The following is a 14,018-nucleotide window of genomic DNA, read 5'->3' as shown; positions in this document are numbered from 1 at the left end:
AGCAAGGGAATCTACTTAATCACAACATTTTTATCACCATGAGGAATCTAGCAACCCAAAGAAATGAGGTATAGGTACCATTTAAAAGGAGGTAGCTTACTGAGGTAGCTTACTTATTTGAAAGAATACTTTGCAAAGGAAACATCGATGTAGAGAAGGATGGTGTTAAACAATTACTTCATGGCCAATCAGAGAATAAATGCATATTAATAATTTTCTTTAACTCTCTTAAAGTAAATTTTATATTTGATTTCCAGAGCCTTATTTTCTTTTAGAAGTGGCTTTTATTTCTATATAGTCAATAAATCTTTGGCAAAATTGTAGCTATGCAATGATCTCTAGAATTCTTAAATGAAATTTATTTATTCCCATTAAACTTTACTGAATCAAATAAAAATTAATCATCTTGTGCCAATTAAAAGCAACATGATAAGGAATATATATAATGTAATTGGTTAAATTTCAATTATTCCTTAAACCAAAAGGAAGCCAACAAAGTGGAAAACTCATAAATTATAATGGTTCTGATATTAAGCAACTGAACAGAGAATAATGAAATAAATCAAAACAATTTTCTGTATACAATTTATATTTTTAAAATAAAAATTTTAGAAAGCCATTTTTTAAAATTCATTTATCTTCAAAGGAAGAAAAAAACAGGTGCTTGAGATCTTGCTGGCCAGTATTAGTACAATTAAAATTGAAAAGCAAGGGCAGAATTGATAGGATTTATCACATTTGACTGAGTTCATTTCTGCCACTCTTCACATCTTTGAGTAAGATGTATCAATGGAGAAAATACAGATGGGAAAAAAAATACAATCTTTTAAAATATTTTTTATCACTTGGGCAGAAATGGAATATGTTAGAAATAATGCAGTTTCAATTAAAGAGTAATAGAATGAACTGGAAAAATAGAGGAAGAAACACAAACAAGAGACAACAAGCAAAACTCGCAAGTGGTATAAAACACAACTAGATGACCCTAACAATCTCTTTGAAGTATTGTATAAAAGACTGCATTTTTGTGACCTCTTGCTTTTCTTCACTCTCTGCCAGTTGCACATAAGGATGACAGCAATGGTACCTATATGACAAAGTTGGGATCAGAAAATAACAATTTCCTTTAGTAATATTTGAAGTAGGATCAGTAGACTTGTGGCCTTCTATTACTAGCTATCGAGTTGGAAGAGATTATATCCATCTTCTCTACCTTCTAAAATAAGCATGCAGAGTGGCTGGGTCAATACAGAAGAGCAAACTTAATATACTGCTTACCTTAAAAGTAAGGCAGAAGTGTGTGTTACAAATAAGGAGAGATAGCATACAGCGGTGATCTCAGAAGGTCAAGTTGAATTGGAGAGGGGTTGAGGGGATTAATAGCAGACTCAATTAGAGTCCCTGTAATGGAGCTCTAGCCAAGCACAACAGACATACTTAGGTCTGGGGTGAGGCAGGGAAATGGAATTGAGATCCCAAAGTTAAGCCGAAGACCTAAAAATCTTTGCTGTCAGGAAAAGAAGGGCAAACATATACAATCATATCTCTTTGTGGTAAGCTACACAGAAATCTGGTTTTGCCTGAATCTCTTGAGCTGAATATGTGTTAATATACAATCAGCCCTGCTGATTCATCTTCACATCTGAAGGTTACATTTCTATAGATACAACCAACCATAGATGGAAAATACTGTGGAAAATTTTCTGTACTAAACATATACAGGTTTTTACTTCTCTTCATCATTTCCTAAATGATAGCGAATGACAGCTCTTTACATAGCAATTACATTGTATGAGGTATTGTAGTAATCAATAGATGATTTAACATATAGATATGACCTCCTGATCTTTATTTTCATACCGAAGCATTCATGTCCTGATATTATTTTTAGGAGTATTGGGGCTTGTGATTCTCAGCTGAATTTTTATGTGAGAATGTGCATAAGTTATACACAAATACTATGCCCAGTGTATAAATGGCACTGCACCCATTTGTAGTACCCACAGTGATTGTGGTCCCTATCTTTTTTCAATACCAAGGGATAATTGTTTGTGGAGCTGAGAAGGACAAGAGAGTGTTTTCATATGGAAAACCCAAAGTCCCAAGCCTAGGTTAGGAACAGGACTTCAGGTTTCATATAACTACCTTATGTTTTTCTTTACCCAGACTAATTCACAGAAAATTTTGTTGTCATCTCCTTGAACTGCTTGCTATTATTCACATGGTCAAATAGCCCTTCCAAGATTCTTGTTTTAAGAAGAGATTTCTGCCCCAACATTCTGTTTCATGGAGATCCATAGCATCCTCTCCAGTTATCTGTCATGAATTTTTCTGCTCTTATTCTGACATTCTCAAAGAACTGAAATTCAGACCAACATTTTTTATAATTATTAAGGAAGCTAATTGTAGTTTGTAGGGATGTATATTCCTTCTCCCTACCCATCTATAGAAATTGTAAAAAGTATTAACATTTTATTACATAAGCCTAACAATGTAATGACCTTTTAAGATTTTGATGTCAGCTTATGAATGTTAAATAAAAAGAAATAGAGATTTGTTTTAAAAAAGTCATCATTCAGTAAATATTTCCAAATGAATAATTTATACTCAATCATCTTACACATCAACATAAATGACTTGTATAATTATAATCAGATATGAAATGTCCCCCGAAGTCTCATGTGTTAGAGCTGGGGGTTTTGGAAAGTGATTTCATCCTGGGTGCACTATTACTAATCAGAGAATTAGTCTACTGATGAGTTTATAGCTGAATTTTTTGGTCTGTTTGGAGGCAAAGCCTGGTTGGAAAAGGCAGGACAGAGGGGCATGATATAGTAAGGTATATTCTTAGTTCTGAGGCCTCCCTTCTCTCTCTGCTTCCTGGCTATGAAGAGGTGAGCAGTTTTGCTCTGAGAGGACATTCTAGTATGATGTTTCTGCCTCAAAGCCAGCTGACTGTGGACTGGTTCCCCTGAACCATGAGCCAAAGTAAACCTTTCCATCTTTAAATTGCCAGTGGGTATTTTGTCACAGCAAAGGAAAAATAACTAATGCATTCAGTCAATTTTAATTTTCACCTCTTTTAATTTTCAATTGTATGACATCTTGATCTTTCATACTGATGCATTCATTTTATACTACTCACTACTGCTTTTCATACTACTCACTACTGCTTTTGGAATTGTTAGGGGCTAATGATTCTCAGCTGAATCACTCTCTTGGAATTACCCTAACTCATGATGTGATATATTGTACATTTGAAGAGTTGTATACCGGGTATAAGTTCCTGTTCCTGTTAGTTCAAAGAGTGACCACTAAGAAGTGTTAGTAGCTGTGAAGTGTGTTAATAGTTCCTTTGGAATAGCTGAGGCCTTTAAGGCACTTGGATGGCAACAGAATTCCTCCTTTGTCCAGGGTCCCTTCTTTCTCTCTCTTCTGACCTTCAGTGCACTCTACCATAGACCTCATGGACAGAAACCTCCATTTCAGAATCTATTACACAGGAATCATAACAGAAGGCAAGAATACAACATGAAATTACATTATAATCACATTGTTAAGATAACTTTTACTGAATTGACTTAATCACTGACATGAGTGCTTTACAAATATTCACTGCTAATATTTCAGGAACATGACTCATGCCTGTCTGCATGGAGGGTCAATCGTCTCAATTAGTTTTGTTGTGAATCTTGACTCTACCTAATGACATTCTCATGATTCTTCTAGAGTGATATTTTACTAAAGTTTGTGTCATTTTCTATATTTTAACTTTCACTAGTGGCTGTTACTCTGAGTCCAGCAAGTCTGTCTAAAAAAAAAAAGAAGAAGAAGAAAAGCATCAAGTCTATAAAATAGCTACATTTCTATTTCTGATATTTCCAATATTATAAATCAAGTCTTCCTACTATTTCATAGTTATACTAGTTATTTAGAACAATTGATTGATTTCATCTCATGGGCAATGTGGTACATATGAATTTCATGTCTCTTTTCTATATCTTGTTAGAAAATTAATAATGTTTTGGCAGAGCACACATAAGCAATTGCTGCCTGCATGTAGAGCACCTGTCCTGTATATTTTTCTTTAATGAAAGTTAGCATTTGTTATTGAGACTAATAATTCATCTCTCCAGAATGTTTTTCTTAAAAGTTTTTTTCTTTTTCTTTTTTTCTTTTCTTTTTTTTTTTTTTTTTGTACCGGGGATCAAACTTGGGTCCTTGCTCTTGGGCCCCAGGAGGTGAAACCACTGATCTAAATCCCCTGCCCTTAAAAGTGTTTTGCAACAGTGACAATTCTCTCTGCCATCATTCCTCAAAACAAACAGAAAATTTACCCCTCCTTTTATATGTATAAAATCTGAATCTTGTCTTGGAGAACGCAATGGCTTCTATGACATTCTCATGTCTTTTCATCCATTTTTGAAAGCTAATCTATATAATTCACAGTTCATCATGAAAGAATATGATACTTTTTAGGAGAACATCGGTTTTAACTATTACTTGAAAATACCAGCATGAATTATTTTTTCTCCCTAACAATTTTCTATGGCAACACATTCTGTAAAATTTATTATATTTTAAGGTGAGAGTGTTCAGTGATTCACACATGCATGCACACATACAATTTAATAAAGAATGGGATGCTGATTATTTTAATTAAAATCTATTTCTTGTAAAAAGTTTTTGAGAAGAAACCCAAGCTACATTACAACACACTTTAATTAATCAATTCATTACATATACATGTATATGTGCATGTATACATATATGTATTTGGAATTTAGCAGGTCTCTTGCAGCCCATAAATGGCTCATTTGACATTCGGAAGACAGTCCTTAGAGTCTGGGTAAGTAGCGATTATCTAATTTATTAGGTTTTGGTCATGCAAGCCTGAAATTCATCCAACTAATTAGAGTTAAGGGCCAGGGTTCAAGTTAATTGCATTCAGCTACTTATTATATTGTTCTCTGGAATAAAATTTTGATCACATTATTGCTACTTAGAAATGTATTACTACTCTTAATAAGTTGTAATGCAGCATGGTAATTACCAGTTAAATATTAATTTAAAATTTATACATTTTTCTGAAAATACATTTCTAAATGACCCAAATTGAATTTATTTTTATCTAAAAGTTAAAAATATTCATTTGAGTGGTGATCTCTATAACTATTTTTGAAATTTTATTTTAAAATACATCATATTTAAACCTGTTTAATATAGTGGGGGAGGGAAGATAAACTGAAAAGATAAATTTCAAAGAAGATAAATTTCAAAACATGATCACAAAATATATTTCTGGAGAGTAAATTTAGGATATTAATATATTTCAGTGAAGCTGTCTCTTTCATGATATCAAATTTTTTAAAAATATGGAATGCTTCACAAATCTGCATGTTATCCTTGTGCAGAGACCATGCTAATCTTCTCTGTATCGTTCCAATTTTATTTTTTTTCCAATTTTAGTCTATTTATATAGTTAAACCCATATCTTTATTCCATATTTTATTTATTCCTAAAGTGTGTGCTTTGTTGGTTTATAAGCTAGAAGCAGATGTTTTGCTATGACAATGTCGGTAACACAAGGTAATTTATATCTTCAATCAGCAGTAAAAATAGGGCCAACATTTTTATTTGTACTTAAATCTTTATGTATATTCTGTTTTCTTCACTCCAGAAAAATTATAAGTTAATTGTTAACCATTTCAAGAGTAGTAGCCCAACTGAATTCTCTTCTTTGTGAATATAAAGTCTACATGTCTAACAAAGCAGGGACATTATTGTTATTATCTGGTAGCTGCATATTAAGCCTTATTATAGAATAGAGTGATTTCTATCATTATATTCTTTGTTAAGAATTATTTAGCTGTTCTAGGGCATGCTATTCCATGTACAAATAAGGATGTTTGTATGTGCCTACAAAGAATCTTGCTATGATGCTTAAATATAAACTGCATTAAACATACAGATCAACATACTTTACTTATGAGAGACTGAAAGTGTGAAGATATTTCAATCCAGTTCTTTTATTTTGTAAACACAAAAAGAAAAATCTCAGTTGCATATTTTACTTAGAGACTTGAGGCTACATATTGAGGTTCTAAAGAGGGTCTTGGGAGTACCTTCCTTCCTACTGTTCCTCCAAGGAAGCTGCTTCCTCATTCTGCTGCTTCTTGGAAGTGATTCAAAGATTAAATCAAATATCTCTCATATACTTCCTCTAATCATTGCAAATAAAAGCCATGTGAACTCAGACTTCATTTCGTAGAATCATTCTTTCTTTATAAGAACTAAATCAGTCATTGAATGAACTCTGTTCATATACTAGCTCTATCATTTTGAGTATACTTGCTCAGAATGCACCCTTCATTTAACTGGATACCTCTTTATTTTGCCAAATTGTTGCTTTATTCTGCAATTTAATGCCACTTTCCTAGAAAATCTTTTAAACAGATCAAACTACTTCTATTATCTTAAATTTGTTAATTTTAAAAATAGTATAAATTATATACACAATTGCTTAAAGAGGAAAAATATAATCCATATATTTCAGTAAATACAGTAATATTAAGAGAATATCTTCAAGAAAATATTTCAGGTATCTTATCTATACGTCATGGTAAGATATGAGTCTTAAAACTGATATCAAGTATTTTAAAACTTTTTATGTGGCTCAATATGTAGATAACAATTTTGCATATTTTTCACAGCCAATTTCAAAGCAACATATTGGAGAAAGGGGAAATATGATAAACTATTAATCTGGAGTCTAAAAGCAAAGCCTTTCTATTCCCATAGGACTATAGACATCAGAAAAAGCAGTGTGACTGACTGTTCACATATTGTAGTTTGATTTAGACAGGTTCTATAATAACCTTGTGAAATATATGAGACATCATACTATGGTCTTTTTCACTCATTCTTCAGTAAGTGGCAGTCATGTGTGCTGTGAATGTCTTCAGCTAGGTAATAGGGACTTTCAGGCTAAGTCTAAAAACCCATAGATGCAATCTAGAGATGAACTCTCTCACATATAGAAGCTACAATACAACACTTTTAATTTTGGATCTGGTGAAAGCAGCACTTTGGTATTTTTATACCCATAGGTAATAAGCCGAAGACGTGAAGTCAGAATAGAAGGGCATTCATTTGTGTCCAGATGGAGACATTCTTTTCACTTTTATCCCAGCAGCAGTGTAACAATAAAGCAGGTCTAGTACCTTGAAGCTTTTACCAAATTTTACCAGAATAACTTAAAAAAGTAGAAAAGTACTTAATATTTCATTCATATTTATCCAGGTGATAGTTAATATACAAATGTTTTTTGGCAGCTGCTATAGCAAATATTGACACCATAGAACCCTCTTTTGTAAATGGCATATTACTTATTCTTTACCCAACATTTTCTTTTAAAAGCCATTTATATTTACCTGACATTTGCATTTCAAGAACTATATTTATCTCACACTGGTCATATTTAATAAATTCATTTCCTCTTAAATTATTGTTTATTTAGAAAATCCTTAACCAATCAGTTTATTGTCACTCTTCTCTCTACTGCCTCTTGCTTTCCTTCTTGGAATTCAGTGTAGAAGTGAGAGAGTTGCAATATTTAGTTTACTGCATACTATAATCATCCACCATTTATTTCTCCCCTTCATTTATAACTTCCAATTCTTTTCCTCTACTCCACAAATACTTTAGATAATTTTATATATTCCTTTTATAAATATATATTGCAGGTTTATGGGGTATAAATGTGTTTTAATTTTACACATTTTTCCCAGTTTTTATTTTTTATTGGTGCGTGTTTGCAGCATATAATGATCACATTCTTCTGGGTGGTTGATATATGTACATAAAACATCTTAATTTTTCATCCCCTTCCTCCTTTCTCTATTTGTACATCTCTTGGTCCCCTTCCCTTTGCAAAAGATGTATTTCCCTTTTCTCTTTATACATATTTTTATCATGATCTATCTTTATATAATGGAAACTATGTGATATTTGAGATCATGTGTCTGATTTATTTCACATAATATAATCTTAAAATACATCCATTTTCCTACAAAACAGAGTAGTAGAGTAGTGCTCAATTGTATATAAAAACCATCATTTCTTCATGTATTCTTCTTTTGATGGACATATAGGCCACTTACTCCAGAAAGAATGGTTCTCATTAAGAAAGCAAATAGTAATAAATGCTCACAAGACTGTAGGAGAAAGAAACCATTTTACATTGTTGGTAGGAACATAAACTCATTTACTCAATAGTTATTTCTTATGCTTTTTCTTAGCTCATTTGATACTTTATTTTATTAATATATCCCCATATTGATGAACTTCCGGTTGCTTCTCACTGTCTGCTAACAGGAACAGTGTTAAATCTTTTTTTTTTTCCCCCATTAAATTTATTGGTACATTTTAGGTATAAAATACAGTTATATACATCTTTGGGATCTTGTACCATTACATGGGTATCTTGGCTCTTATTTTTTTTCCCCTTCCCCTGCCCTCCCTTTACCCTGTCCATCCTTCCCTATTTGCAAAGAGTTTGTTTCCATCTTTTTCCTTTTCTCATATTTTTTCTTTTCCCTTCTTTCCTTTCCCCTACCCCTCCCACGTCCCCTATTCCTTTAGACCTTTACTTCTTATTACACAATATCAAGTATACATTTTTAAAATTATAATATCAAGATCTAGGAGACATTACCACAGATTTCACAGAATTTAAAAGGATATAGAAAGCATATTACAAAAAATCTGTTTTGAAATAAATTTGACAGCTTGTAAGAAGTACCTTGGAAGACAAATTAATGAAACTGACTCTGGAGGAAATATAAAATTTGAATAGCACTTATTACAGCAAGTATATTCCTAGCTTGAAAACCTATCTATATGACAATAGCAGGCTCATATACATTTTAACTGATAAATAATATCAAACATTTAAAGCAGAAAAAAAAGGAACACTTCTCCCCTCATTTTAGGAAATCAACATTGTCCTAATCCTAAAACTGGATAAAGATAATAGAAGAAAAATCTATGAATATATGTAGAAATTTGTCTAACAAAACAAACCATTAGAAGTCAGATCTTGGGCTGGGGATTTAGCTCAGTGGTTTCACCTCCTGCTGCGCAAGCGCAAGGACCCGAGTTCGATCCCCGGTACCAAAAAAAAAAAAAAAAGTCAGATCCGGTAGAATGTAGAAATTGGTTTTATTATAGGGATGGGAGTGTTGGCTCAGCATTGGAAGATCCACCCCCAGAAGTTATTATTTTAACAGACGAAAGGAAAAAGCCATATGATCCTGTCACTAGTTGGAGAAAAAGTATCATACTAAATTCTACAGCTATTCGTGGTAAAAGCTATCGGGAGACTAGAAGTGGAACAGAACTTTCTCAACAGATTAAAGACATGTAATCCATACTTCCAGCAAAAATTCCTTATATGAATAGAGAAGATACAATGCTTTCTCCCTAATGTGGGGAACAAGGGCAGATATGCCTACTCTTCATCTGTCCATTAAACTTTGAAACATAGGCCTAAACCAAAATAGTCTGGCAAGAAAATGACACAATTAGGATAGTATTGGCAAGGTAGAAGCAAAATCTTTATATGTAGATGAAATGATCATCTACAGAGAAAATACTAAGGACTCTCTAGGAGCCCCTAGAACTTGTATTTGAATTTAGCAGAATTAGAAAACACAATGTCTATGTAAAACTTCAAGTCTATGTATACTTGCTATAAATAAAGAATCAGATGTTGAAATTTAAAAGTTATATAGGAATACAAAGGACCTAGAAAAGTAAAAAGAAAAAGAAAAAAAAAACAGTGTTGGAAGAAATTTATTACCTAATTTTAAGACTTCCTCTAAAGCTACAGTAATCAATGCAGTGTTGGTGTAAGGAAAGACGAATAGATCATTGGAATAAAACAGAGAATCTAGAAATGGAACCACACATATATGATCCACTGAGTTTTGAAAGATTATTTAACATTAACATTTTATAGAACATAAATTTAATTGAAGAACAGAGGAAAAGACAGTGTTTTCAGAAAATGGCACTAGAACACCAGGCATCCATATATAAAACTTTGACCTCAACCTTTATTTCCATACATAAAAATAACTTGAAAGGATCTATGAACCTAAATATGAAAGATTAAAACTATGAAACTTTAAGAAGAAATTGTAAGGGAAAATGTTTATGAATTTAAGGTAGGCAAGAATTTTGTAGGATGCAAAAAACATGATGTATAAAAGAAAAAAAATGATAAGTGAGATTCCATCAAAACTTAGAACTTTAAATGACATCATTAAAATGAAAAGTAGTCCTTAAACAGACCATATTTACAATGCATATAACCTATGACCAGAATATATAAAGAACTCTTACAGCTCATCAATAGACAACCCAATTAAAAAGTAGACACAAAAAGATGATAAATAGCCAGTACAGAACAAGGAAATGTGTGCAACACTAGAATCAGAAAAATACTAATCAGTACAATAACAAGATTGAATTATACACTCATTAGGGAGATGAAGTTAAAAGTTTTAAAAGCCTTGTCATGACTTTCTTTTTGTTGGATTCTCCCACTTTGCATTTAATTTTTTCATGCCCAGTGGATTCATTCTGCTGGGCTTCCTGAGGTTGTGATCTTCATTGTCTTTTCCTAGGGTATTGTCTAAAATTTTGTGGAGTGCCGGTTTGGTATTCACGAAGTTCCTAAGGTGTTCTTTATCATGAAAGTATCTTATTTCTCCATCAATTTTGAAAGATAGTTTTGCAGGGTACATCAATCTGGGTTGGAGGCTGTTTGCCTTTAGGGCTTGAAATATGTCACTCCAAGCTCTTCTTGCCTTGAAAGTTTGCACTGAGAAGTCTGCTGTGATTCTGATGGGTTTTCCTTTGTATGTGATTTGTTTCTTTTATCTAACTGCATGTAGAACTTTGTTCTTTTCTTGGGTGTCTGGAATCCTAACTATTATATGCCTATGTGTAGATTTTTTTTATCAAGGCTAGTTGGGGTCCTATATGCCTCACTTAGTTGTATGTCAAGTTCTTTTCCCCTGCTTGAGATGTTTTCTGCCATCACTTCTGTGAACAGTTTTTTTTATGTCATCTGCACACTCTCATGTTTCTTCATTGGCTCCAATCAGTCTTATGTTTCTCTTCTTTGCATTGTGTAGCAGCTGCTGGATTGCTTTCTCATGATCCCTTACAATTTTAAAGCAATTTTTCTTTTCCTGGTCACTAATTGCAATCATATCTTCTGTATCTGAAATTCTGTCCTCACATTGGTTCATTCTTCTGTGTAGACTTTCAATGGAGTTTTTAATCTCCTGGAAATCTGTTTGTATCTGTTTTATGGATTCCATTTGTTTTCTATGTTCAAATTCCATCATGTTCCTCAGATCCTCTATTTTTTTTTACTGTGTCTTTTCTAGATTTATTAATCATGTGTTGCACTATGGGCACAATCTTTGCTGTTATCTGAGAAATTATTTCTGATTTCATTTTTTCCAGATCCTCGTTTGTTGCCAGTTCAGGGAGTCCAGGTGGTTGAGTATCAGATTGTTCCGTCTCCTTTCCCTTTGGGATTGCTGTAGGTGATTTGGAAGTCTGTTTCTGAGGCTTGTTTACTTGTCTTCTCATTTCCTCGGTGGCATGGGGGGGGTGCTGCTGGTGCCTGCACTGCACACCGCCTCTTCCCTAGGAGTGGTGGAATGGCAGCGGGGAGCCTCCTCCTGGGCGCTGGGATTGGCTCACCTCCTGTGCCCTAGGAGTGGTTGAATGACAGCAGGGAGCCTCCTCTTGGGTGCTGGGATTGGCTCAGTTTTAAACCTTTTGCTGTGACTTCTTCTGCTGTGTTTTTCTGGTCTATGTAAAGCAAGGTGTTATTGATGATTCATGGTAAATACATATTCCTTAGCATTGCCTGTTTTGATTGTTAACAACAATGTGTGAGGAATTGTATGTATATTCTATCATTCTTTCTTGACATTGATATCCATTTTTCTTTCTAACCCCTACCAATCCTTTAGGCAAATTTTCATCTCATTGTTATTATTTGTCTAATCATGTGAGAAGTGATAGTGTTTAACATATTTTCACCAGCCATTTGGGCTTTCCTTATATAAATTTTCTTTTTATAACATTTTCATAGTATCTACTAGGATTCCTACCATATTTTTGTTTACTTATAGCAGGGCTTGGTGTTTTAATTTTTATTCTTTGCCTGCTTTGAAATCATAAACATTTTTCCAATATGTCAACTCTCTATTAACTGCCTATTTTATTCTTCATTGAAGAATAGCTTAAATGTTTTATAGCTAAAATAACATAAAATGCAAGCTTCTCCCTTACTTGTTAATAATCTTTCCCACAAAGATGTCACAAAATATTATCCTGTATCTATTCAGAGTCCTCAAGTTCATCTTTTCTTCCATTCTATATGATCATTATTTTATATGATAAAGAGTCAACACAATTTTTAACATAGTGAGCCATTTTGCTTTCTGTACCTTCTAAGTAGCATCCTCTTTTCAGTTTATTCCTATATGTTATTACAGTGCTGCATGTTTTAAATAATAATAAATCCAGCCTTGACTTTTATTTGAATTGGTAAGTTTTATCATTTCATATATATTTTAGAATTGAATTGTGTTTCTCAAAGTCACATATTCTGAGCTCCTCCTGTTTCATTTATGGCTATTTCACTAAAAAATGATTACTTTTAATGAATAATCTTTGAATGATATTGAGCAAATTTCTCTGCTTTTAGCTTCATCCTTTGAACAATATCTGCAATTTCTCTAAACCTGCTAAATCAACTAACAATGTTTTGATGGATTGCAACTGGTTTTTGGTTTGTTTCCTTTTTGTAGTGCTGGAGATAGAAGCCAACTGAACCTCACCTCCAAACTGATCAATAGTTTTATAAAGTGGTGGATTTGATTTATTAATATATTTTATGAAATTACGTACATTTTTCTATGATACAAATTTTTCAGTGATTTGTTTATTATAGTGTTTGTCTCAGGTTTTAGAAACTCCTCCTAAGACAAATTAGTAATTGTTTTCACAATTGCTCTTCTCTAGGAAAATTTATTTAGGATTAGTTTTACTTCTCCTTAACTATTTGGAAAGTTCATTTGTAAATCTATTTGGAAAGGTTAAAGCTATATACATTTTTGAAATACGGAGCTTTTTTATATTGAATTAAATTATATCCTTGTATTTTTTCTTTTGCTAATTTTAATTTTGTTTTTCATGGAATTTGTTCATTTTATTTAAGCACATTTTTTAAAACACATTTTGTCATAAAATAAAATGTTACAAATTTTTCTAAGATCATTTTACCTCATTTATTCATGTTTTGTGTTTTTTCTATTATATCTTGATAATATTGAAAATATATTATCAATTTTATAATCTTTTTTAAGAACAACTTAAAAATATCGGAATGATGTTTTGTCTTTGTATTTCTTCATCTCATATTCTGTTTTCTTTATACTTCTTAGGGGTTTGATAAACTTTCATGTATTTTGAGAATGAATTCTTGATCATGTTTATATTTTTGTTAAATTTATAAATTAGTAGTTATTCAATATTTTTCATGAAAAGTGTTTTGACTCCATTTTGGACAAGACTTGATCTATTTCCAACAATTTATTTAATCTGCATAGGTGATATATTGGTAATATATATTGCCAAAAATATATGTGACAATATTTGAATAAATGGCTTTCATTTCATGAGATGGAATTGCATTTCACTAATCATGTATGAATGAGCACATAGGATTAAAAATCAGTGGTCATAATGCACTTGTCATCTTAACAAAGAAGATAAAAGAAAAAATTCATAATTGGACTCAAAAAATTATTTGATATTCAGAGAAATGGCTGTGCAGTTTCTACAAGTAGAGCAAGGAGACCAAGATCTCTGGCACACACAATTGAGTAAATGTTGTTAGTTATTTTAGATTTAAGAGCCCTGAG

General features: G+C 32.4%; 1 protein-coding gene and 1 pseudogene across 9 annotated transcripts in view; both read right to left on the bottom strand.

Moving 5' to 3' along the window:
* The window catches only part of Sgcz (sarcoglycan zeta), a 994,036-nt gene that overhangs the window by 195,528 nt on the left and 784,490 nt on the right, over positions 1 to 14,018 (bottom strand). The gene's annotated exons all lie outside the window — the stretch shown is intronic.
* On the bottom strand, positions 5,370 to 5,463 carry LOC147826769 (U6 spliceosomal RNA; annotated as a pseudogene).

This window comes from Heterocephalus glaber, unplaced genomic scaffold (genome assembly GCF_053883595.1).
Source record: "Heterocephalus glaber isolate CG9 unplaced genomic scaffold, H.glaber_assembly_v1.0 deba00001461, whole genome shotgun sequence".
Classification (NCBI taxonomy): Eukaryota; Metazoa; Chordata; class Mammalia; order Rodentia; family Bathyergidae; genus Heterocephalus; species Heterocephalus glaber.
This window is presented reverse-complemented; position numbering and strand designations above follow the sequence as displayed.